Here is a 24977-nt window from a genome sequence, read left to right as displayed (position 1 = left end):
ACATACAGAGACAGGTGAATGCCAAACAGAATGGAAGAATAGCACAACAAACCAATGCACAGACAATATATGAGACAGAGTAAAGAGCTGGCCAGCAATGACACAAGGCAATGGCTACAGAGGGGAGAACTCAAGAAAGAAATAGAAGAATGCTAAAAGCAGCACAAGATCAGGCCCTAAGAACCAGATATGTCCAAAGAAGAATAGATGGGAAAAACATCTTACCCATTTCATGCAGGAAGTGCCATATGAAAAACAAGACCATAGACCATATTATCAAGTGAATGTCTCGCACTTGCACAAAAGCAATACAAAATGAGGCATGATTCAGTACCAAAGGCCCTCCACTGGAGCCTGTGTAAGAAATACCAGCTACCTTGCAGTAATAAGTGGTACAAACACCAACCTGAGGACTAGAATCAGAACAGATAGGGTGCCATAGACCAGACTTGACGCCGAACGACAAATTCAGAAGAAATTATCACTCATTGATGTCGCAGTAACATTGGACAACAGTATGTAGATGAGAAAGAAAGAGGAAAAACTGATAAGTATCAAAACCTGAAAATACAAATAAGAAGGATAATGCCAGTGGAAAACTGTACCCATAATCATAGGAACACTAGACATGATCCCAAGATCCCTGAACAGGAACCTGGAAAACTAGATGCTGAAGTAGCTCTAGGACTCATGCAGAGGAGTTTGCTATTAGAAACAGTGCACAATAATGAGAAAAGCGATGGACTTCTAAGGAGGTAAGATGTAACCTAGAATTTACACTATCAATACCACCCACCCAGTCGAATAGGAAAGCTGAGAGAGGAAAATAATAATAACAAATTAAGATACCAGGCAAGGGTTTGTTGGTAATGAAGATTGGCGGACCATGTCACTGACATCCTGAAAGAAAAACCACAAATGATTCAACCCTTACCTGCATAACTTAGTCATTGTAACGACTCAAGAGCACAGCACTGTACTACTGTAGGCAGAAGGTCAGCTGGCCCTGAAGTATAGAGCTGATGAGTCACCTTACACAGAGTTTCTGAAAACACACTTTCTTGGGTGGAAGACTTCGACATTCCTATCTCTTACAGACAGCAACAAACAAGGAAGTGTCAGAGAGGTTTATAGTGTCCAGAGGCTTTAGGATATAAAAAACTACGAATTCTAACTTAGTTCCACCAAATCTTACTACAATGGGCATTATGTTTGTCCGTCTGTCCTTCCGTCTGTCTGTCATTCAATCATGGCCAAATGGCTGGTTCTATAATCATGAAAGTTGGCAGGGTTATAGCAGGGACCCCTAAGATGGTTTATAATGGCGTTTCATCCTACCTCCCCCCCCCCCCGGCCACCCCGCCCTTCTGACGGGGATGGAAGTGAGAAGAGCTGCCCTGAAACAGAGCTGGTTCTACCTGTTAAAACGGGGCTGGTTATACCATAGACTTAGTTATTTTATGAAATTTCTCATACATAATTTCTGTATACATATGACTTATCATTGGAAAAGAATACTATAGGGTAAGCATCAATGACATCAAAGAAGGTGGAGATTGAGAAGGGTGTTGACAGGGAGAAAATGAGAGGGAGAGGAAGTGAGAGAGAGTAGAAGGGGTGTTAGGGAGAAGAAAAGAGAGAGAGAGAGAGAGAGAGAGAGAGAGAGAGAGAGAGAGAGTTTATCAGTTGTCATTCAGAGTTATCCTAAGCAGAGCTGGGTTGATCAGCTAATAATAATAATAATAATAATAATAATAATAATAATAATAATAATAATAACAATGGTCCTTGCCATTTTTCCTCTAAAGAATAATAACATAAAAATAAAAATATGCATTATTTCCAAATTTTCAAGGGTTTACTCACATTACGCGACCTAAGGTGGAACAATGTTTATACTGAAAATTATTAATCGTCCACTAAATTTAACAAAATCATATACAAATCTAAAACAATTATCCTAAATTTTGAAAACAATTGCAAAATATAAAAAAAACACTTAATCAAAAAAGGATATGCCATGACCCAGGATAGGCCTAACCAACCTGGGCTAATTCTTTAAAAATAATGAGTAACCTAACCTAACTGAAGGGTTTTCAGGTTAGGTGGTTACTAGTGATTCTATACAGTGGGGTATTAGTTTCATAGAGCAAAGGATGAAATTTTAGCGGATGCAAAGCGTTCTTAGAGGTGAATTAGTTAGAAAACGTTATACAGGTTTGGAATTAGAGGGTAATCTGTTGGTTAGAAAAATTAAATATAAATTAAGGACAAGCGAAAGTAAAAGTGATACGACACGATCATGATTCCGAAAGTCCTAATTCGTGTGTTTGAGATATAGTACATTGCAAGATTGGCAGTCCACATTTGGGATTGGAAACGACATATACATAAATATATTTTGAGAATATTTGGGTAGAACTGAAAAATTAGGGCATATCCAATACCCAGTAGACCTTTTCTGAGAATATTATGGAGATCTTAGGGAATTTCTGTAAATTAAGGGATGGCTACAGATACTTGTTGTTAGTAATAGATGAAACTAACGAGGGTGGTGGAAATTTTCCTACTAAAGCATAAAATACCAGAAGTGGCTGTGGCATTCTTCAATGGATTTATAATGTCATTATGGGGTGCCCAAGGTTGTATTGGACTGATAGTGATAGGGAGTTTGTAAATAAGACCTTAGAGTGTTTAGCAAAAGTTTATGGGAAAACAGAAAGTAACCATCCTTCTGTACAAACCAGAAGTTGATTGTTTGTGTAAACGAGCAAACAGAAAGGTGCTCGAGGCACCCAGGACCACCATAGGTGCCAATGATAGGAACTGGGATAGGTACATAGATATAGTGTTCGGCATATCATTAATACTATGGTCAGTGATTCTATTAAAATGTCTCCATTGAAGCATTATTTGGTTGCCAGGAATGAGGAGTATTTGATTTGTTGCCTGCACCGTCCCATAGGGAAGATGTAGTTAGGTCATTATCCTCTATGGCTTCTCTCTGCTGTAATTTCGAGTCTAAGATACGAGAAATGGTGGGAAATCATTAGATGTTGAAAGTTTACTATTAGGGATAATATGGTCATGAAGATTAATTCTAGGAATGAAATAAATTATAAATTAGATCCAAAATTTGAGGGCCCTTTTCGGGTTATTGAAGAAAAGAAAGGGAATAGGTTTAGTCTTGGATGAGAAAACAGGTCTGTCTAGATAACTTATATAATGTAAGATTAAGAAGACGGGAAAATTGTTAAGAGAAATTTTCATGCTGATATGCATTTTGTTCTCTCTCTGCTGATCATGTCTGTATAATCGGGGACCTGAATTCTCACCCCACAAAACAATTTCATAACGAGCTTATGTGCTTCTGTCAAAATCATGCTCTCCAAATTAGCAGTGTAATGCTCTCTTCCCTCCCTCCTCATATTCCTATTTGCAAAATAGCACAGACACAAACACAATTACAACTTCCTGGCTGACCATTGTATCACATCTCCACAACTTCAGGATTCTATTATAACCTGCAATACTTGCTAAGACCTTGCAATGGGCTACGATCACATCCCTTTACAGGTGTCATTCAGTACCCCATCCTGCCTACCGTGAACCCCTAACTGATCGCTCAGCAGTGGTAAACTGGGATTTTAAAAACAAACAGAAAACCAGATACTTTAGGGTGACCACGGAAACCAGGTGCGGTCAATAGTTCAACTGGCAGACGCCTTACTTTGTGCCAACACAAATTGTAGAAATGACCACCACAGGAGAGGATCTAAAAGAATTCTGTTCGAACATAATTTCCTCTATGGCTTGCCATCCAGCAGGGCTACCTTTATATTTCGTCAAGGTAACGCTCGTAATATACCAGGGTGGAATGACTTGGTTAAAGATCTGTATTCTTGCTCACGAGAAATGCTTTTACTGTGGAGGCAAAATGGTAGCCGAGGGAATGACAGTGCATTACTGATGAGACAAGCTATAGCGTAGTTCAAACTTGCTCTTAAGCAGCAGCAGATTAAATAAAATGCAGCTAAGAGCTGATGCAATATCTAGAAATTTAGAATCTGGGATTATCGTTATCTTCGAAAGGTATCCAGTCCCCCCTAAATCCGAAAACTAAAAGCTATCACAGAGAGTAGGAGAAGCAGTTGGTGACGAGGCTACCACAAGTATGTGGGGCGATCACTTCAGCATATCCTGAATTGCATAAAACGATCAGGACACCTTAAGGTATGTACTAGATAACTTCTTACTGATAACATTCAGTTCAATTTCGCCAGGTACATCAGCGATGCCATAAACAACCTACCTAATAATAAAGCTCCCAGCTGTGATGGTCTTCCTGTAGAAGCTTTCAAATTCTGCCATCCATCATTTGTACTTTGCTAGCTGCCCTATTCAAACGCAACGCATAATTAACCAGCTCCTTGCAGCCTCCTGCTCTTAGTTTACTTGATACCATCAATCAAAAAGCTACAGTATGCAGCTGACCCTGGAACTACCGACGGCCGGTTGCAATCACAACACTCGCGTCGAAGATACTTGAGTCGGTTCTTCTAGTGAGACTTCTCCCCTTTCTACACACCACTGACAACCAGTTCGGGTTTAAAGCAAACCACTCAACCGACATCTGCATCTTGAAAGAATTGCTGAACTACTACCTATCATCAGTCTCTCCTGTTTCCTGTAGATGTGAGAAAAGCATTTGAAAGAGTAAACTACCTGAAGCTCTTCCTGAAGCTGCATAAAAAGAGGCACACCTCTATATTTAATTGGCATTTTATATTGCTGGTTCTCACAGTGCTAGGAATACTCAGTCTCAGGAAACTCGATCTCAGAAAATTTGGTCTCAGAAAATTCGGTCTCAAAACAACATTGAATACGAATATCTAAAACTGCTAGAAAATAACATAAAATCCTTTAACACTGTTTCAAAAACACAAAGTGAAACTAAAATCTTTATGTAAGATTAATTCAGACATAACATTTATGCTAAGCATACAAAAACATTCAAATGATTTCATAGAGAAAACTAAGAAAACTGGGTCTCGGAAAATCCGGTCTCAGAAAATTCGGTCTCACTGAAATTGAGCTGTTTGTACAGTGACCTTTGATTTTATTAACAAAACTACCTATTATATCGTTAAACCAAATTCACCAGTAGTTTATGCTTTCTCTATAGCTTACAACTTTTTTGGAATACAATCCATCAAATTTTATATTCAGTTACAGTACCATAGCAATGGTTTCAAAGTACATTATATCGGAAAAGGGAAAAGAAAAATTCGTCAATGAAGATAATTACATATATGATTATCATATGGCCAATGCCGACAAGATAAGGCTATATTGGCGGTGTGAGATGCGTAAGACGTGCAATGCTAGAGTACACACAGGAAAAGCAGGGTGGTAAAAATCTGATTGTTAAGAAGATTAACACTCATAATCACTCTTCTACATCAACAAAAGTTACCTCACACTAACAACACCTTAGAAGGATTTCACTCAGCTTGAGGACACTCTGTGGTCGCAGGCAAAAACCCCAACATTTAGGAAATTCATTGATGTCCTGAAAAAAGAAGAGGCACTCGCACAAACAAAAAGTTCTGCATGTGCAAATGGGAGAAACGGAAAAGGCCAAGTAAAAAAGAAAATATGAAAAACTTGATACCCGTATTGATTGAGACGTTAGTAGAAAAGTATGATGGAAAGCAACTAGAATGAATTTTTAAAAGCTATTGCTTTTAGCTTAAAGTTTTTTTTAAAAAGATATATGATGGATAAAAATGCTAACTTATTGTTTTATTGAGCTTTTACTGAATTTTCAAGAGCTGTTGTCTTTTAGCTTAGTTTTTTAAAAGATATATGATAAATAAAAATGTTAACTTATAGTCTTACTGAACTTTTACTGAATTTTTAAGAGCTATTGCTCTTAGCTTGCAGTTTTTTTTAAATATATATGATGAATAAAAAACATAAATTATTGTTTTACTGAATTTAAATGGTTAGCACTCTGTAAATGTAGGTATCATGTAATGTGATCATATCAATCATTTAAGAAATTGCCTTTAGTTCTATGATCTTTTAAAACTAAAGTGATTTATAGATGGGTGTTTAAGATTTTTATAGAAAATTTATTTGTTTATTATTTGCATACTAAAGTAGTCCTTTAAACCTCTGTGCCATACTAAACAAATTCTAAAAAGAACATGGGGTAGGGATTGCCGCAACACCTAGAAGGTCTGCTGGCTCTTTTACCTGTTTCAGTTCGTCCTCCTCATCCTTGAATTTTTATGGAAGGACGACGGCCTTTGCATTTCACGATTCTTGGAGGAGAAAAACACTAGTGTAAGAATTATCATATATATAAACCAGTGACCGGTGGGGTCATGGCATTAGGAGGGTTCTACTGACCACCAAAGCAGACCTTAGATTACGCTATGCACTGTCTGCAGTAGCCTGATCTAGCTCTAAGCTTTGTCAACATTTTTATGTTATGATAACTTTGCACAACAACTTCCATGGGAAGCGGTTGACCTGTTAACCTACGCCGGAAACTTGTAACTTCCGAGCCGGCAGACTACGTATGTGTTTTTATATGAATTGCTTAGATAGCTAATGTTCCGCTATCGACGCGATGCTTTAGAATGGCAGTTCCACGCCAAATCTCAACCATATGTGCCACCGGTCGTCCTAGCCGAGCTGCATCCTAGTATGGAGTTACTTAAACAAAATAAGTTGTTAACTTGTTCAACTAGCCTGTTTGAATCATCTCCTCTAGACAAGAAAGAACCTCTCTACTAAGATATCCAAGGGAGATTGGAGGAACAAACAGTTACTTACGGATAACAGCCGTAAGGGAAAAAACAAAAAGTCTATCGCCAAGCGATAAGACATTAGATAATGGTTGGCAGCGAATTAAACGAAGAACATAATTAACAAGACCCATATCAGCCGACCGAAGGTCTACAAGAACTAACTTCCACCTTCAACATCAAACGAAACAGAGGAAACGGGATCTTCAATCAACGCAACAGTTTATGAAGACGCAACTAGTCCTTCATCGAGAGGAATACAAGCATTTAACACTGACGTTTGAGCAACTGTTCGTCACTTATCTTCGAGAATCTACACCGGGAGGGGAGAGCATGCAATTGAACATCAACGGAAAAAAAAAAGAAAGAAGGGAAGAAAAAACAAACACAGGGTAACATCAACGCCGTTCACGAGCAAAAAAAGGACGCAAGACTGTGGACAGCTATAACGAGTAGTTGCATAGTAGTGCTGCAAAGGTTGGCAAGGACGGAGGCTGTGACGTCATCAATCTTGGACTTCCCAGAGCATCGGCACCCGTGCCACCGAGAGAAGACCGTGACGTCATCACGACTTCCGACGCGAGACGTGGACAGGAACTGTGACGTCATCCCATGTCAACAATCCTTCGCAATATAATCTGGAGCTAAGTACCATTTTTATCTATTCAGGAGTCTTTTCTCATGAAGTGTTGTTCTCAAGAGTCGATCGTCCAGTATTTCTGGGGGTGAGTTGTTCGCCATATTAATCTTCCTTCATTACAGAACTTATCTTCAACTACGAGGTTCTCGCCCCGCAGATTAATTTTTTTTCTTTTCTCGTTGTCATTAACCATTTCTTGCAGGAATTCTCCGTAGAATATTTTTATCATATTATCTGTATTTTTTGTATCTTTTTGGGGATTTTCCTATTATTATAACACACTTATAAAGTACATTGCTTATGCTGTTTACGTAGTGGTCGAGTGTACTCTTATAGATATTTTGATAGGATTGCAAGGAATAGAAGTGATAAGAAAAAAGTTGAAATGAAAGCCGAAATGGCAACCACTACGGTCGGACTGGAAACAACAACGTGGTGACTCTCGTTAGCGCGAGGTCAGCGATAGTCCCCTTTTCAAGGTTCGGGTCAATGGGTTCCTGCCTCAAAATGTTGAGGCATGGATCTCATCTGTAGACGCTCATTTTAAATGCAAAAAGCATCACAGACCCAGCAGTACAATTACAGGAGGCCAAGAGCTTCGTGGACTTTGCGAAAGGCGACGCAAGTGCGTATCTAAGGGGGTTTCTTTCCAAGAAGCGCTTACATGGGACGAGTTCAAAAAATAGGTTACGTGCCGTGTATGGGGGTGAAGAGGCTTTAGATGTAGTATTGGCATTGAGAAATATCCTTAACCAAGCCTCCATGATCAGTCAATGTTGTCGAGCGGCGGCGCTAATTGCCGACCGGCTAAATGAATATCAGGATAGTTTATGTAACTCCGGGTGGGTTGCGGGTGCTAAAATCAAAGTGAAAGATTTTATCCGTTTGATCTACCTTACGTCTATCACTGTAATGTTGCCACCTGAAGCGTTAGTACGGTGTTTTGATAAAAAATTGCAGCCCGACAGTACGGAATTAGATGTGTAAACAAATCAAAAAACACATGTCTAAATGTACCGACCTAGATCCTTCGCTCATTCAAGTTTTTGCAAAAAATGAGAACAAGCCACAACAGTAAATGTGGTACATATAATAATCAAGTTGCAGGGATGGTTTGTTATAAACTGTAAACGACCAGGTCACCATGATTTCAGACTGTCGGACGCGTTTTTGTTCAATACACAATAGTTCAACTCATTCATATAACCGTTGCTACTCGAGGAATCAACAGCCAAACGCTACAAACACGCAACCAGTTGCTAGTGCAAATAAAAAGGAGGGTCCTCAGTACTATAAGAAGAAACAACCAAACGGAAATTCTGCACAACAGCAGAAACAAACAAATCGTGCTTCAGGTACCTCTGTTCCTGGGCCGTCTAGCCAGAACTCGCAAGGGCAAGCGAATTTTCAGGGTGTGATAAACAAAACAAATACCACGTAGTTCACTCCAAGGGGGAGAGGGCGATGTTGGGTCAATCAATATCAACATCTTTTGTATCAAATAATCAGTTTAATCATTTATCAGATCATTGTGAGACAATTGATTTTCCTATGAAACACACGGCCCCCGAATCAAAAAAAAATCTGTGCAGGTTCCCGTAGATTTGCAACAAATTCATGCAATTATTAGTCAAAACGAGTTGCGACCAACCTTACTGCAGTAAATTTGGACATAAGTCATTCACTTTGTTCTTTGATTCTGGTAGTCCAGTAATATAATGGATTTAAGGACTCATCATTTACTCTTTTCAAATTTCCCTATAGAAAAGTCCGGAATAAGGCTCTCAGGCATTGGGAATAATGAATTAAATGTTGTGGGCGTAACTCATGTACAGTACAAGGTCGGTAAGCGCACGTTTGCCGATACCTTTGTCGTTGTACAAAACATTAATATGTATCCCGCAGTAATTATCGGATACCCGTCTATGGGCACTCAAAATATTATCTTAGCACCTGCAAAACCACGGCGTATATCAAAGGGAAATTCTATAGGTCTTCTAACACCCTAAAATCTGTTTTAGATAATAAAGAGACAGACAGAGTTGTCAACTTACATTACGGAACCAATCACCTGTCTCATGAACCAAGAAATAATACAGCAACCCAACAGGAACTCTCGCTCACCCGTACTATCAGCTTGCACGCAAACTCTCGAACCTAGCGTAACTTCAAATATATTAGTGCGTGTAAAAGAACTTTGCCAGGATCTGAAACATTAATCCTTTCCGAAACTCTGAAAACACACGGATTATCCGTCACACAGCCGTTTATACAGTCGGCTCACAACAGCAATGTAATATCGAAGTCTGTAATCATTTGAATACCACTTTAGTAATCCACAAAAATCAACATATCTTGGATGCCGAAGTTTTATAAACATCGCATTCTTACCGTAGACTGAGATAAATCACGCTCAATCAGTCGCGGATGAAACCCTTTTGCAATCTATAAAGAACAAAACAAATCAATAAAGATATTCAAGAAGAAGAAATTCAGCAGAAATTTTTGAATCTGTTAACTAAATATCATGATGTTTTTTCCACTACGGATGGAACCTTAGGAAAAACGGATGTCATCGAGCATCAAATCAGGCTCAAGGACAAAACAGAAAGTAATCTATGTACCTTCGTACCGACTTCCTATGAAATTTCAGAATGAGATAACAGAGGAAGTAGGTAAAATGTTAAAGGAAGGAGTCATTAGGAAATCAAACAGCCCTTATAATTTTCCGTTAATAGTAGTACCGAAAAAAGATCGAACTTGGCGGATATGCGTAGATTTTCGTCGTTTAAACGAAGAAACAATCCCTGACAGATTCCCAGACCATGTACCGATGATATCCTATCTTTACTAGGCCAGAATAAATATTTCACAAGCCTAGACTTACTAAAAGGATTTCATCAGATTCCGATGGAACAAGAAAGTATCCCATACACTGCCTTCAGCACAGCCAGGGGACATTATGAATTTTTGCGTATGCCTTTTGGTTTACGTTTGGTGCTCCTATACCTTTTACTCGTATGATAAACGTTCGTGTTTTGGAAGACTTGTTGGGAGATATCCTACATGCCTACATGGATGACTTAGTAATCTTTTCCAACACATTAGAAGAGCATTTACGTAAATTGGAGTTAGTGTTACAAAGGTTGAAGGCAGCATAATTTAAGGGTAAAGATAAGTAAGTGTGAATTTTTTAAAACAGAACTAGTCTATCTAGGGTTTCACGGTTTCTAGTGAAGGTCTTAAAGTAGTCCATGATAAGGTATCGGCTATCCGTAACTTTCCGATACCTACTAACGTCAAGGGAATACAGCAATTTTTAGGGTGTAGCGGATACTATAGGAGGTTCATTAGGAACTACTCCATCATAGCCGCTCCCTAACCGATCTTATAAAAAAGGGCGTAGATTTCGTATGGTCCTGAAATTCTCAACAGGCGTTCGATAAATTGAAAGATGAACTGTGTAGTTCTCCTATCTTGAAATTTCCTGACTTCAATAAGGAATTTTTCATAGCAACAGACGCCTCAGACCTAGGAGTAGGTGGGGTATTGCTTCAACAATAGATAGACAGTTTTTCCCTATAGCTTTTTATTCACGTAAACTGAGACCTTCCGAAAGTAAATATGCAGTAATAGACAAGGAAGGGCTCGCTATTGTTAATTCACTCGTGCACTTTAAATTCATAATTTACGGTTATCCCGTCAAGGTTCTCACTGATCATAAGCCCCTAACCGACTTCTTTAAAAGGCTTTTAGTCACAGCCCCAAGCGAATCGTGGCACATGATCATTCGGACTTTGGCGCGAGGATCGGGTATTTACCTGGAAAGCAAATATCATTGCTGACGCATTATCACGCAACCCCTCTTCATCTTGTACCGAGCCACTAGCTGAATTAATAGATATCTCAACCTCCATGCCCGTTGTTAAAACTATATCCGAACAGGAAGATCTGGGCTGGAGTGCTGAACTATTACAGCGGAACAAAGGACAAAGAGATCCGCAAATAGAAAAAAATCATCATTGCGTTAAACGGAAATCCGAAGGAAAAAGAATACCTAAAGTATAAGCAGCAGAATTATATCCTACAGGAAAATATCCTGTGTAGATCCGTGACGAGGAAAACCCGCAACACACCGCAGTTGAATAACAACCAGGTGGTGGTGCCTATCTCACTCATACCCACTGTCTTAAAAGTGGTTGCATGAAAATCCACTGCACGGACACCCGGGTTATACCTTAATGTCACAGAAAGCCAAATCCTTATTTTATTGGCATACGAGCTTAGAGATATAAAAAAGCACATAGCAAATTGTCGCACTTGTCAAGAATACAAAGGGCACACGAAGACACCGTCAGCCTAGGGGCTTACCCCGTGCCAAATCAAACCTTTGAAAGAGTACATTTAGATTTATTAACAGGATTTTACGAGTCAGACAGAGGAAATAAGCACCTCCTAGTAATATAGACGCTTTGACTCGATATACAGAACTTATAGCGCTTAAAAACAAAAACCGCTCGGTCGAGTGCGCTAGGAAGTTTACGAGTGCTACATTTGTAAACATGGAATTCCACACATCATTATCTCAGACTCGGGCAGGGAGTTCAATAATCATTTCCTTAACTCCTTGTGGCGAATTCCTTTAGTATAAAGAAAGTCAATACCATGATCTATCACCCAGAGTCTAATGGGCTAGTGGAAAGGGCAAATCGTAAGGTTTTAAAACATTTTAAGGTACCTTAGGGGGGGGGCAGATCCAACCCAAACTGGACATTGCCATACCTGCGGTACTAAGCACATTAATCACTCGTATCACGTGTCTATTAAAATGACACCGCACGAGGCACTGTACGGTATCCCGGCCGGGGTCCCCAGATCCGGCCCGAACGCCTTTCCACATCTTAAAGCCTACAACTAATTTATCAAATCCTCTAAAGGATGTTATGGATGCAAGCATAAGTCGATATAATATAATTCGTAAGAATTTAGAAGAAGCACAGATCCTAATGAAAAAAAATCATGATAAAATAGCTAAGCCAACTAGAACATATGCCGTGGGCGATCAGGTATACATACAAGTATACGTACGTAAAGGTTTGAACTATAAACTGACACCTAAGTTTGAAGGCCCGTTTAACATTTTAGAAAATTTAACGGCCATAGAGTTAGGGTTCAAAATGTATCCAAACCCACTGATGTGAGAATAGTCCCATTGGGCACATATCAGAATCTAAAGAAAGGTAGATGGAGTGAGGGAAAAAAAAATGGTTGTATTTATGAAACTTGTATAATAAATTAATATATATATCTATTAATCATATTGTATGTAAACCTATTCTTTTACGCGAGTTATTACATCTGTTTTTACTCATTGCAGGTTTTCAAAAATGAATCTGTTATTGTTAGGAGTGATATTGTGTATTCAGACATCTTTGTTGTATGGAAAGAGTGCTAGGACTAAAGACATAGAATTTAATCATGGCTCGATTATCGAGAGAATCGATGATGTATTCATCGTGTCAATAATATTGTTATCGAGGTAGATATGCATGCCATTTTGCTTACCTGAAGATGACGTCCTTAACTTAAAGAACTGACCTGATGAGGTTTTGGTATTTTCCCTTAAGGAAATGCATGAACGTAATTTTCATGCTAACTCAGAGATTTCACTAGCTCAAACGCTAAGCGTCGCGGAAATGTTGTCTTAGACATACTAAATAAAAACCAAAAAACCGCCGAGGCAGAAGAACTCGCTCGTGACCTGCTGATGTGCTCGTGCGGCACAATACTGTTGAGCGTCGCAACCCGCTTATTCTAGCTGGACTAAACATCTTAGGATCAGTTGCGAATCTAGGCTTAGGAATCTCAAATCGCCTCAAGATAAATAATCAAAATAAAAGAATTGAGTTTTTGCAACACAAAACGGAACTGGCCTTATCAGAACTTCGCAGCCAGTTTATCTTCGATCAATCAAATAATGAATATCGTTAATGAACATTCAAATAATATCGATCAGGTCATGGAAGTTCAACATTTGCTGGCTACTTTAGCTTACTATAGTTCGAAAATAGATCATATCCGTGTGAAAATATCACATTTTATTGAAAAGTCAAAGATTACGTAGAAGCAATTACGTTAGCAACAAAGGGTGTGTTATCTCCTCACCTCATGCCTATTAAAGATCTGACGTTAACTTTGGAAAACGGACGGGAGAAGCTAGGTTATATTCCTTTATTGGATGCCATAAAGTAGAATTCTATTATAGCCTAATATCAGTCAGCGTTGGAAAAATTATAGAATTATGATCACGATTCCTTTTGATTCTTCCGATGCTTGGCAATCATACAAAATATGCACCGTTTCCTACTTTTATGACGAATAACTCAAATCCAGTAATATCCAATTTAACAGGGCATGTACTGATTTCTTCTGATAGGAAATCATTTACAGTCATTAAAGACTTAGATAAACTCACTCACTGTTCAGAAGCCATGAATAATAAAATTTGTACAGCTGACTCTTTTGAATTCTATCCTATATCAACGGATTTCATGTGAGTTAGACATAGTACTAAACGGCTCTCTCTCTCATACAAGCGAAGGTTGTCTGGGGAAACTTTATCCTTTTTTCGGTAATAAATTCAATTACAGGATGAATAATGGTTCCTGGATCCGTTATGATAAGGCCGGATTCGACGTCGTGTGTCCGGACACTCCACCGCCCATGCCCCTATCTTCGTAGCAGCCGATGGTTGTACGGGGACATCTACAAATTATACCGTCAGAGGGGTCAACACGATAATACGTGAGAAGGCGTATTTCGCGAACTACACGTGGGTCTACAACGATCATCCCATCACTACCTCTCCCATACAACGCGCGAGTAGCTCATGTCTGACGCAACTGGCTGAGATGACCCACGGCGTCATCGACTTATGCATGTGGAGCACATCTTCGCTACTACATTCTGCTAGCCGTGTTCAGCGTGACGGCCATATTGGTTATCGCCGTCAACATCTTTGCTTGGCGTAGGCTGAGGCGTAAACAGAAGGATCTCCAAGGGAACGTATTGGCCCGTCTGGATGACGTTACCCTTCCCGTTAAACTCAAGTCTTTGTTTGCGTTTGGGCCGCCTGACCTGGCCACTTCAGTTCGTGCCTAGGGAATTGTCTGGAATTGTGTTGTGTGAAAAAGCGGTCCGTATGCTGGCAAAAATGTAGGACAAGAAAGACTCACGCCTTTGCATTTGAAACAGTTAAAGTATCTCCAGGGCACCTAATAAATCATTATAGCCCAATATATACTTATATATTCCTAAAGGTATTTTTCGGGCACCTAAATAAAATATATCAGCCCTATATATTGAATGGCTGCAGAATTACATTGTTATACTATTATACAATTATATTATCTATTATAAAGAGTGACAAGTACTCTTTAACAATTATCCATGATCATGCTATAATCATTATTTCGTAACCATATTCTTAATCAGGTTACATGTTATCATATTAATCATGATACATGTTTTGATTTTTACCATTTATTATTTTTGGGTACATAATCATTATTATTACCAAAACATGGATCTATATTTTCCATGCATTTATCTTTGTTTATGAATATGTCCAACAAGGGTATGTAACAGAACTTTTTTATGCATTTAATCACTTAGTATGTTACGAGCACGCTCCTATGGACAATGTTTAAAGTAATTTTTTTTTGTTATTCAAGGCTTGAATAGGTAGCAGACCGAGCCTAATGTAAGAATTACATTATATATAAACCCAGTGACCTGGGGTCATGCATTAGGAGGGTTCTACGTGACCCAAAGCAGACCTTAGATTACGCTATGCACTGTCTGCAGTAGCCTGATCTAGCTCTAAGCTTTGTCAACATTTTTTATGTTATGATAACTTTGCACAACAACTTCCATGGGAAGCGGTTGACCTGTTAACCTACGCCGGAAACTTGTAACTTCCGAGCCGGCAGACTACGTATGTTTTTATATGAATTGCTTAGATAGCTAATGTTCCGCTATCGACGCGATGCTTTAGAATGGCAGTTCCACGCCAAATCTCAACCATATCGGTCGTCCGACCGAGCTGCATCTCCTAGTATGGAGTTACAGAATAAAGTTGTTAACTTGTTCAACTAGCCTGTTTGAATCATCTCCTCTAGACAAGAAAGAACCTCTCTACTAAGATATCCAAGGGAGATGAGAGGAAACCAAACATTACTTACGGATAACAGCCGTAAGGAAAAAACAAAAAGTCTATCGCCAAGCGATAGACATTAGACATGTCTACCTCGACCCGCCACAAAGGAAAAGCAGTTCAAGCTCAGGTTTTCAACTTAGAACCACTGGGATAACATTGGACGTATAACTGGTGAACTACTCCCTCGTAAGAGAATGCTTTGTGTATTGAAGCAGCATCTACATCAACTATGTAACATATCTTGCCGACCCACCTGTCTCTGCCTCTTCCGTCGTCGTCTTTGAAGCCTACGTCATCAACACTTCTATGGAGTTAATGGTTGAAACCTTTGCCTGCCCAGTAAGTTTCCTACGATTTGTGGCGTATGGTTACCACGCTTTCAGAACCTGTAAATTTCTATGGATTCTTGTTTTGATATGCTAATCCATAAAGGTGTATATTTTGGAACTTTGTTATTACCATTTGTTTAATTGCTCTTTGATTTTTAGGCAGTTGCTAATTGCTAAAGAGGACAGTGGTTTAGTGGAAGACACTGATTTAATTTCTGATTCTTCACGCAGCTGATTTAGGTAATTTTTTCCGTGCCAAGTTAGTTAATGATATACACAATTTTTTACATGAGGGATAGTCTTTATTTTATTAAATATTGTTGAACTCTATAATGATAGTCTGTTGTTGTTGTTTTCAGAATCCATAGGTTTTCAAAAATTTCCATGAGTGAAGATCTTTCCACCACAAGCAGTAGTTATCAATTTATGATTAGCGATTGGGAACAGGACTTCAGCCATCGGAGTTGTATCTATGCCATTTCGTAATCTTAACTTTCATACAAATAAATAATTTTTAAAGAATGTGTTTTATTTAACTGTGAAGAAAACATTCAAGGTTACAAGCAACTCTTGTGTAAAGCTCTTGGTTTTTCTATAAAATTTTTGAAATGGGGATCACGTGACTTGTTTAATCCCCAACTCTGCCATCTTATCTCTGAGAAGTACCTACTGGTGAAATTAGAGCAGTTATAAATTTGGAAAAGTATGATGGAATCAGGTAAGTAAATAGAGTATGCAACATGAAATTGAAAATGTTTTTGTGCAAGTTACTTGGCATGTCAGCATTTTGGGGTGATATAACAGAAATATACTGTTCTGAAATTATTATTCTCTCCAGTATTATGTAAACAGGCATACATAATTATTTATTTACAGTGTACTATTCCATTATTTTCCATGCCAATAAGTAAAGGTTTTGGGTCTGTTTAATGTTTGAATCAGTAATCTTAAGCTATGTAGCATCTGAAACAACTCCCCACTGGGTGGGGGATGTAAAGTGGCAACTCAGTTCGTCCACCATAACTTGGTAACTATATGCAAAGTACAATCAAGATATAAATATAAATTATGATAAGTTATACTAATGGCCAATATTAAATCATTAAATTTTAACATTTGCAGTTTTTTTTAGTAGAAGTTTATTATTATTTTTTGTGAAGAATATACTATTATGTGCGGTCATACTAATAATGCCATCATCATTGGTAATATAAATGCCCATCTATTTGAATGTCTACAGCTTGAGTAGGTGTGACCAAGAGAGTTGATTGTGAGAAATCCAAAAAGTGGTGACCAAAACTGGAGGATGATACCAGTTATGAAAACTGGCTCCACTTAGACGTGAATTTATTATGGTGTTTTATAGATCAGAGATGGGATAATTGGTTGGGTTGATCTTGGCGACTGAATAATGTTGATTAAGGGAAGTCATTCAGACTAAGACAATCTGACTGGCTTTTAGGAGGATGTGGTCAGTATGCATAAAGAAGTATCCTATATGCTCATAGGATGCTGATACTGTGTCTTTATTCTTGGAGTTTTCTTTGGACTGAGAGTGCCAGTGTTGGTGTTATGAGGTGGAGGAGAGGTAGGGTGAGATAATGGGATGCAATGTAAGGTGAGGAGAGGTAATGGTAGGTGAGGTAGATGAGGTGAGGTAAAGTGAGGTAAGGCGAGATAATGGAAGGTGAGGTAATGGGAGGTGAAGGCGAGGGTGAGGTCACGGGAGGTGAGGTAAGGTGAGGAGAGACCCGGTGAGGTCACGGGAAATGAGGTAATGAAAGCAGGAAATCTCAAAGGCGTTTTCCTGAATCCTGAGTTTGGTCAAACAAAGTCTTGCAAACTTGACAGAAAGTTCAAAGAAAGAAAACTAAATCATATCTTAAGAAGTCAATCTATATACGATCTACTACCTTTAATTAATTCATATGAATTCAGTATTCGTAAAAAATATACCATTAAAACCTTTAAAATATTCCTGGAGATTTTGTCGAGTCGTCGTCTTGTACTACCTACAATTTTCCCAAGAAGTCATTGAATGAGAAACTGGACTAAAATAGCACCGAATTCGTCATAATGAAGATAAAGTGGTACTCGACATATATATGAAACCACAGCTTTAAGCATACCAAAGTGTCAGGACTATTACACCATTTATTTACAAATATTGACCTCAAATAATGATGTTTAAACCAACTAGCAGCATCTTGTAACTATACAGAATATCATTTATGATTTAAAGTAGGTCTCATTCACAAAAATTATTTCTCTTTCTCACGCTTGATATACAAGATAGTAGATAATGGAAATCAATGAAAGAACTCATTACCAGATCAGGGTGATTAGTGGGAAATTAGGGAAATCCTTGGATTAAAATTAAATTGTAAGAAAATAGGTAATGGCAGTAGTTTTTTACAAATCACAGAACTCCAAACCCTTTTGATACGTAATAAGTTAAAGCTTAAATCTTTTAATCTATTACATAAATATTGTATAAAAATTCATCTCACTGTCCTATTTACCTCAAAAACATCTGTCTGCTATGTGTTGACCGCTGGAAAATTTTTTTCAAAAAGACTTCTGTTTTTATGCTTAAAAGTCTATGCAATAATGTAAGTTTTCAATTTTTAAAGGATTTCTATGTAAAAGATATATATAAAACACTAACTTCAAAATGAACAGAAATGTATTTGCTGTAACAAAAATTGTTTTCTAGGCTTCTGATCACACTGTTCTGGTAACTGAGACAACAGATGAATTTCTGACAGAATGAGAACGACAGTAATTCTGTCGAAACCTGATTGATGGTGAAGTGGAAGTGGAGACCAATCAAGTGGGAGGATTGAAGTGTGAGGAGAGAGAGAGAGAGAGAGAGAGAGAGAGAGAGAGAGAGAGAGAGAGAGAGAGAGAGAGAGAGAGCAGTTGGAAGAAGTCTAGAGTGAACTGGAGGCATCAAATTAATTAGGAAAACCCGCCCTCAAAGATGCCAATGGAAACATAGAGGGAGATTGATGATGTCATTTCGATTTTTTTCTTCGGCTTTTAATTCAGATATTAATCTATGCCGATTATTGGAAGCATCATTTCCTTCATTTCACTTATTTTCAGCTCGAAATAAGGAGAAAATCCGCCTTCAATATATCAATTGAAATAGCAGGTTTATGCTCATTTGCTTTATTCGTTAACCTTAAATCGGGCCATTTTCAGCTTTTAATTACTGTTAGAATTGTTCTTTTAGTAATTTATGTAGATTCTAGAAGCAAAAGAGAGAGAGAGAGAGAGAGAGAGAGAGAGAAATAATCCTGACCCAGTACACAAAATGAGTTTCAGGTCCTACGACAATTTTAGCTTGATACATAAATTTAGACACATTCAACTGTCCTGTCATCAGCCAAACATCTTATTTCCCATGTTCCAGTTAATATCAACGATACTGGTTGAAGGTCAAGTATGCCAGACCCTGAGGGAAAGACTCCAAGAAGTCCAGGAACCAACAACAGGCAATGGGAGAAACAGTTCACTTGTCCATCGTGCAAGTTTAATGACGGGTAGTAAGTAACGGCTCTGTTGCCAAGAACCTCCATGCATAAGTCGGTTATTATGTAGTCATTTTAAAAAGGACTTTAGTCTTGAATTGTGCAAGTTATGTTGAAACTCAAGGGAAAAAACTTCTCTACAATAATTGCCTACTTTAGTTAGGCCCTCAGTTCCATTTGACTTGACAAGAGGGGCGTAATATGGCTTTGTAATAGGTACCTTATTCCAATGCTGACCTTCCACACAGCTTTGGTCACGAAACACCAACTAGATCGGTAACACTAGTGGTTAAATGAATGTTAGGACAGTGAAACTAAAGTCTCAACATTTAGTTATTCCGTAGAAATTAGCATATCCAATATCCACTATCGATTATATTTACCACCTACAATGTTCATTCATTACTGAAGTTCTGAAACAAAGTGACAAGGGTTGCCTTTGTCACCCGTATGGCAAGGGATAATAAGTAGCTTTAAATGTTATAAATGTAATAACACCCAAGAACTTAAAATCTCTAACAAGATACAACTTGGTTTCATCTGGACATTCGGATCAGGTCTCCAGAGGTCTAGAATTATTTGTGGCTTACTACTACATATCGAGCTGCTGTCAATATGCCTTCAACCATATACCTTCAGCTGTTTGGGATAATAGTAGGTACTTGAACAAGGCATGATAACTTCCCCTTAAGCTCAAGTGTCAAGATAATAGTTATATATTTTCCCCCAAACTTCATTATTAAGAAACCAAGCATCAAGATAAACTCAGTCTTTTAGAGATCTCAAGTAAGAAAAGAAGTCTGCCTCTGATGGATTGATCAGAGTAATACAGACTGTGTGATCAGCCGCCAGACTACTGGGATTTTTTTTAATGAGGGAAGAGACGTAACCCCACACAAACTCATGCTGGGATGAATCTGAGAGTTAAAAGACAGTAAGGAAATATAAGCAGTGGGTTTGTCTTATTGTCAGGGACCTCCCATTGCCAGAGAAAGGGGCAGTTGCTTCTATACTCTATAAAGGTAAAATAGAATGGTTGTTCCATTGCAAACTTCCCTGCATCGGTCGACAGTTCCAGCATGTGATGGCCGGCGGATCCACTCTCTGCCTGAAGGAGAAGGATGAAGGGACGGAGAAGAAGAGATTCCAGTCACTCCGCATTTTTTTTTTTCATTTTTTTTTCTCCCATCTCCACAAACTGCACATCTAAGCAAGATGCAGCCTTGTCCCGATAAAAGAGCTGGGTTAGCTACACAATTTGTTGAGCAGCCACCACAGGTCCGAAGCAGTAGTTAGCACAGTCATTTTTTTAGAGGTTAGCCACCAGCTACAGAAACAGTTAGGCTTGCAGTTCGAATTAAGAGGTAGCTACCTAGTGAGGTAGTCAAGTTTTAAATTTCTCCCTCATACCAGGATGCGTTTGTTGGTTTTGTAATATTCAGTTTTAGTCAGACTTTTTAAACTTATTCACTTTATCAAAGAAAATAATCCTGCCGTTATGTGAATGAAGTTGGTGCACTGGGACCAGATACTCGGTGCATTCATTCACTTTTGGCAGTGTAGAATCTATTCTGATATTATTTAAGTTTTAATGGGGTCAAATGAAAAATTTTATGTATAAACAATTTTTATTATTTATCAATATTTTCAAAAGTTTATATGATGAAATGAAAAAAAGAGGTTTAATCTAATCAGAATAACTAGTCTAGTCTCAACACTTTAGACTGGTTAACCTAAAACAAAATACTACACAGTCTACTGTATTTAGTGAGTGAATACAAGGCATACTTACAAATGCTGTAGCACATTCTTTGTAGAAGATTAAAACCAAGAAACATATAATGAAAATAATCAAATAAAACTGCACCTAAATTTCACTGAAGTTTCATGAAGGTATCAATCCCTTCTATTTCCACTAAGAATAACATTTCATGGAAATATTCAAGCTTACAACTACATATACAAGTGCATATATGCACAATGCTGAATAACAAAAGGAAGAAAACTTCATGTCAGCCAAAGATAATACTAATTCTTAATTGGAAATCATACAAAAAAATACACAGGAACAAGAAAAGTGGAGACGGCTAAGGAAAATTTCTTAACCTGTACAGTGTTCCTTGAGAACAATTGTATGAAAAAAAACTAAGTCATTTATTTTACCTTTGCATAAAGGTTACACAACCATTTTGCATCAAATTCACTCTGGCCAAAATACTTTGGCTCTGCCTTGACTTCTGATAAAGACTCTACAAATGAAGAGCCTTCATCGCATTTTCAGTGAGACCCTCCTCCAGATTCTTCTTCTCTTCTTTAAGTAACAGCAATGATGATGGTCATGAATTGGATCATAAAAACATAAATATGGGTTTTCTTTTTGTCGTCCCTTAGGTTGCTGTTGCCTTTTTTCTATAGATTTTGCAGACAAGTTCACAATAATTATCTCCACAATCAAGTGCAACTTATTTTGGGGTGCAAAAACATTAACAAATCTGTTCAGTACAACTGAACATCCTCGCTTATGAGTGACTTTGCTTGCGCATTTGACACCTGAAAAAACAGTCTGGCATTCAGAACCAATGACTGTGACTTGCAGAATACAAGACAAAAGTACAACCATGCAGGTTAAAAGAACAATATCTATCCTCCATGAGTGCTCACATATGTTATGAATGTACAAAAGAAAAACTCTTTAAACATCGTCTTTCTTTTCTTTTTGAGTTAACACATTCATTCTAAGATGAACCTAATGAAAAAAACCTAATTAAAAAAAGAAACTCTTGGAAACCAAGTGCAGATACAGGATATGACTTCTTTCTAGCATGAGTTGTCACAAAATTTTGAGACACCATCAAAACAGACGCAGGAGTCAAGTTAAATAAAATCATCTAATAAAAACTACTTGGAAAGAGATCAAGTAAACAATTTCTGTCTAGTGTGAAATTCTCTTATCTTTTGAGAGGACTTGGTTGAGAAAAACTTCTTTGACATAGAGCAACTATATGGTTTCTCTCTGGCTTACTATGCTATTCGTAATTTTCAATTTATATCAGGGGTGCAATGGGCCCCAACCTGGGGTCTATGGTTGCACCTCTATTCCACTAGCCTTATATCCAAGGGCTCTTTTCTCAGTGTTTACAATTGCTTTGAGGGCAGCAATTTACACCTCATTTATACTGAGTAATTTCGTATACCTTGAAGATATTTTCTCAGATTTTTCTTTATAAGTCCTGTTGCTCCTACCACCAAAGGTATTTTTTTCTATTTCCTTCAGTTCCCATGTGCTTTTCAGGTCATTCTTCTGGCTCTTGTTTTGTTTTGTTATTTATGCCTTGCAGCTCTATTGAGGCCAAAGTCACTGGGTACTGTCACATCTATAATCTTTGCTGTTTATTCCTCCTTTTTCCAGATCACAACATCAGGTCTCATAGCACCTCCTTCTATATATCTTCCTGTTGGAATTTCCTTGTCATAAAAGATGGCAACAGACCTACTGGAGATGACTGGATCTGGTTCATGCTCCTACACTTTTCCTTTCACTTCAATTCTGTATACTTTACACATTTTGTTGTGGTGGGCTGTGTAGTGACCATCTGCAAGCAGTCTTGCAGGCTGATATCAGATGACTGACACTCAAACGCTGCATGAAAAAACCTACATGGATATTTGCTGATATGCCCCCATTTTCTTGAAACTCTTTGTTAGGGAAGGGTGGGTTGATCTTGTGCTCCTGTTATCAGTCTTTCTCCATCATAACCTAGATCTCCATTTCTTATCCATCTGAGTGACTCTTTGTTGTGTATGAAACTTTTTCCAGTTCTTGAAATCTTCCTGCTCTTCCATTGTCTTTCTACCTTTCCATTCGAAGTCTCTCCTCTCTGTGACTGTATTTCGCGCCTGGTCTTCCTGGCTATCGTTTTTGCTGGAGTCTGTTCAGTACCCTCTGTCTTCTATCAGATCTCCTGCAAAGTTCTTAGCCTGTTTGTTATTGATGGTAGTTGGCTCAGGGCTCCATTATGGTGTTGGGCAAGCTTTTTGATGTTTTCGTCCTCAGAGCTTTTCAAGTACTGCCTATACTTACTATTGTTGCTCTGTAGGCCTGGTTTGATCTCAGTCAGGCCTAATCCAGTAGGGTGAGAATCTTCCTGGTTTTTAATATCCATCCTGTCCTAACTCACCTTGTGGTCATCTACAATGCCAAAAACCATATGTCACCAATGGTATTACCAGCTGGATTATGGCAGTGATCTTGTTGTTTGATGTTAATTCTGACTTAGTATCTTCTTTCAGCAGCTGATGTATTCTTTCTCTGTCTTTTCTCTCATTTTCTTGTATTTCATAGATCTCGTCTGCTATGACTCCTGTGACCCATTTGTAGGTTGTTCATAGACAGCAGATGACCTTATATTTGTTAGGGAGGTCAGTCTCAGACCTCTTAGGGAGAAAGTTGGTGTTTCCTGTTGTGAACTCTCTAGTGATTCTTCTCCTTTTACTATTCTTGAAAAGGCTTGCACTTAAGTGTGGTGTAGTGCGTGATCTTTTTAAGCCAGAAATTTTAGATCTTGCCTATTCTTGGGGTCTTGAAATGAATATATTCTTTTAGTTTTGTTACTTTTTCTGTGATGAAGCTTACTGTGGCATTTGCTGTTTCTGGCTGTTCTTCTGCCTAATGGTGTCAATCCATGAATTCTCTTGGTGTTGTCTAGGGTCTTCAAACAGTGGCTTCCAAAATCTCTCTAGGTCTTCCTTGCTTGGTGGTGTTCATACCTCCACTGTTTCTTTCATGTTTCTATAAACAATCTTTGGATTTTCACCAAACTGCCAATTTTATCTGTTCTGCTTTTATCTGTTGTTTGTTTCTCATTTGTGCAGCTAGGGCCTTTACTAGTGCCAATTTTCCAACAATGTTCATCCCCTATTCTGTATTTTCATTATCTTCATTATTTACTTGAGCAGAATTTGTAAGTGATATTGATCTGTCATATAGTTGGTCATTTGAGAAATCTCTGCCGTAACTGGTTTATTTTATCATATTGTTTCTTTTTCCTCTCCAGTATGCAATCTCATATGACGTGTAAGACTTGATTTATGGGAAAATGCTTTCCCACATTCGTTGCACATGAATGGTTTTTCTCCAGTATGTAATCTCATATGAAGTTTAAGTTTTGGTGTCTGGGAAAATGGTTTTCCACATTCCTTGCAAATGCATGGCTTTTCTTCAGTATGTAATCTCATATGAAGAGTTTATGACTTTGTTTCTGGGAAAATGCTTTCCCACATTTGTTGCACACCGAAAGGCTTCTCTCCGGTGTGGATTCTCATATGAGTTGTAAGATGTGGTTTCTGGGAAAATGCTTTCCTACATTCCTTGCAAATGAATGGCTTTTCTCCAGTGTGTAATCTCATATGAAGTTTAAGACTTACTTTCTGGGAAAA

At 38.2% G+C, this 24977-nt stretch overlaps 1 pseudogene; it reads left to right on the top strand.

The window, feature by feature from the left end:
- The window catches only part of LOC135204737 (zinc finger protein OZF-like), a 500203-nt pseudogene that overhangs the window by 283908 nt on the left and 191318 nt on the right, over positions 1–24977 (top strand).

The sequence above is a fragment of the Macrobrachium nipponense genome, chromosome 47, assembly GCF_015104395.2.
Source record: "Macrobrachium nipponense isolate FS-2020 chromosome 47, ASM1510439v2, whole genome shotgun sequence".
NCBI classification, from domain to species: domain Eukaryota; kingdom Metazoa; phylum Arthropoda; class Malacostraca; order Decapoda; family Palaemonidae; genus Macrobrachium; species Macrobrachium nipponense.
This window is presented reverse-complemented; position numbering and strand designations above follow the sequence as displayed.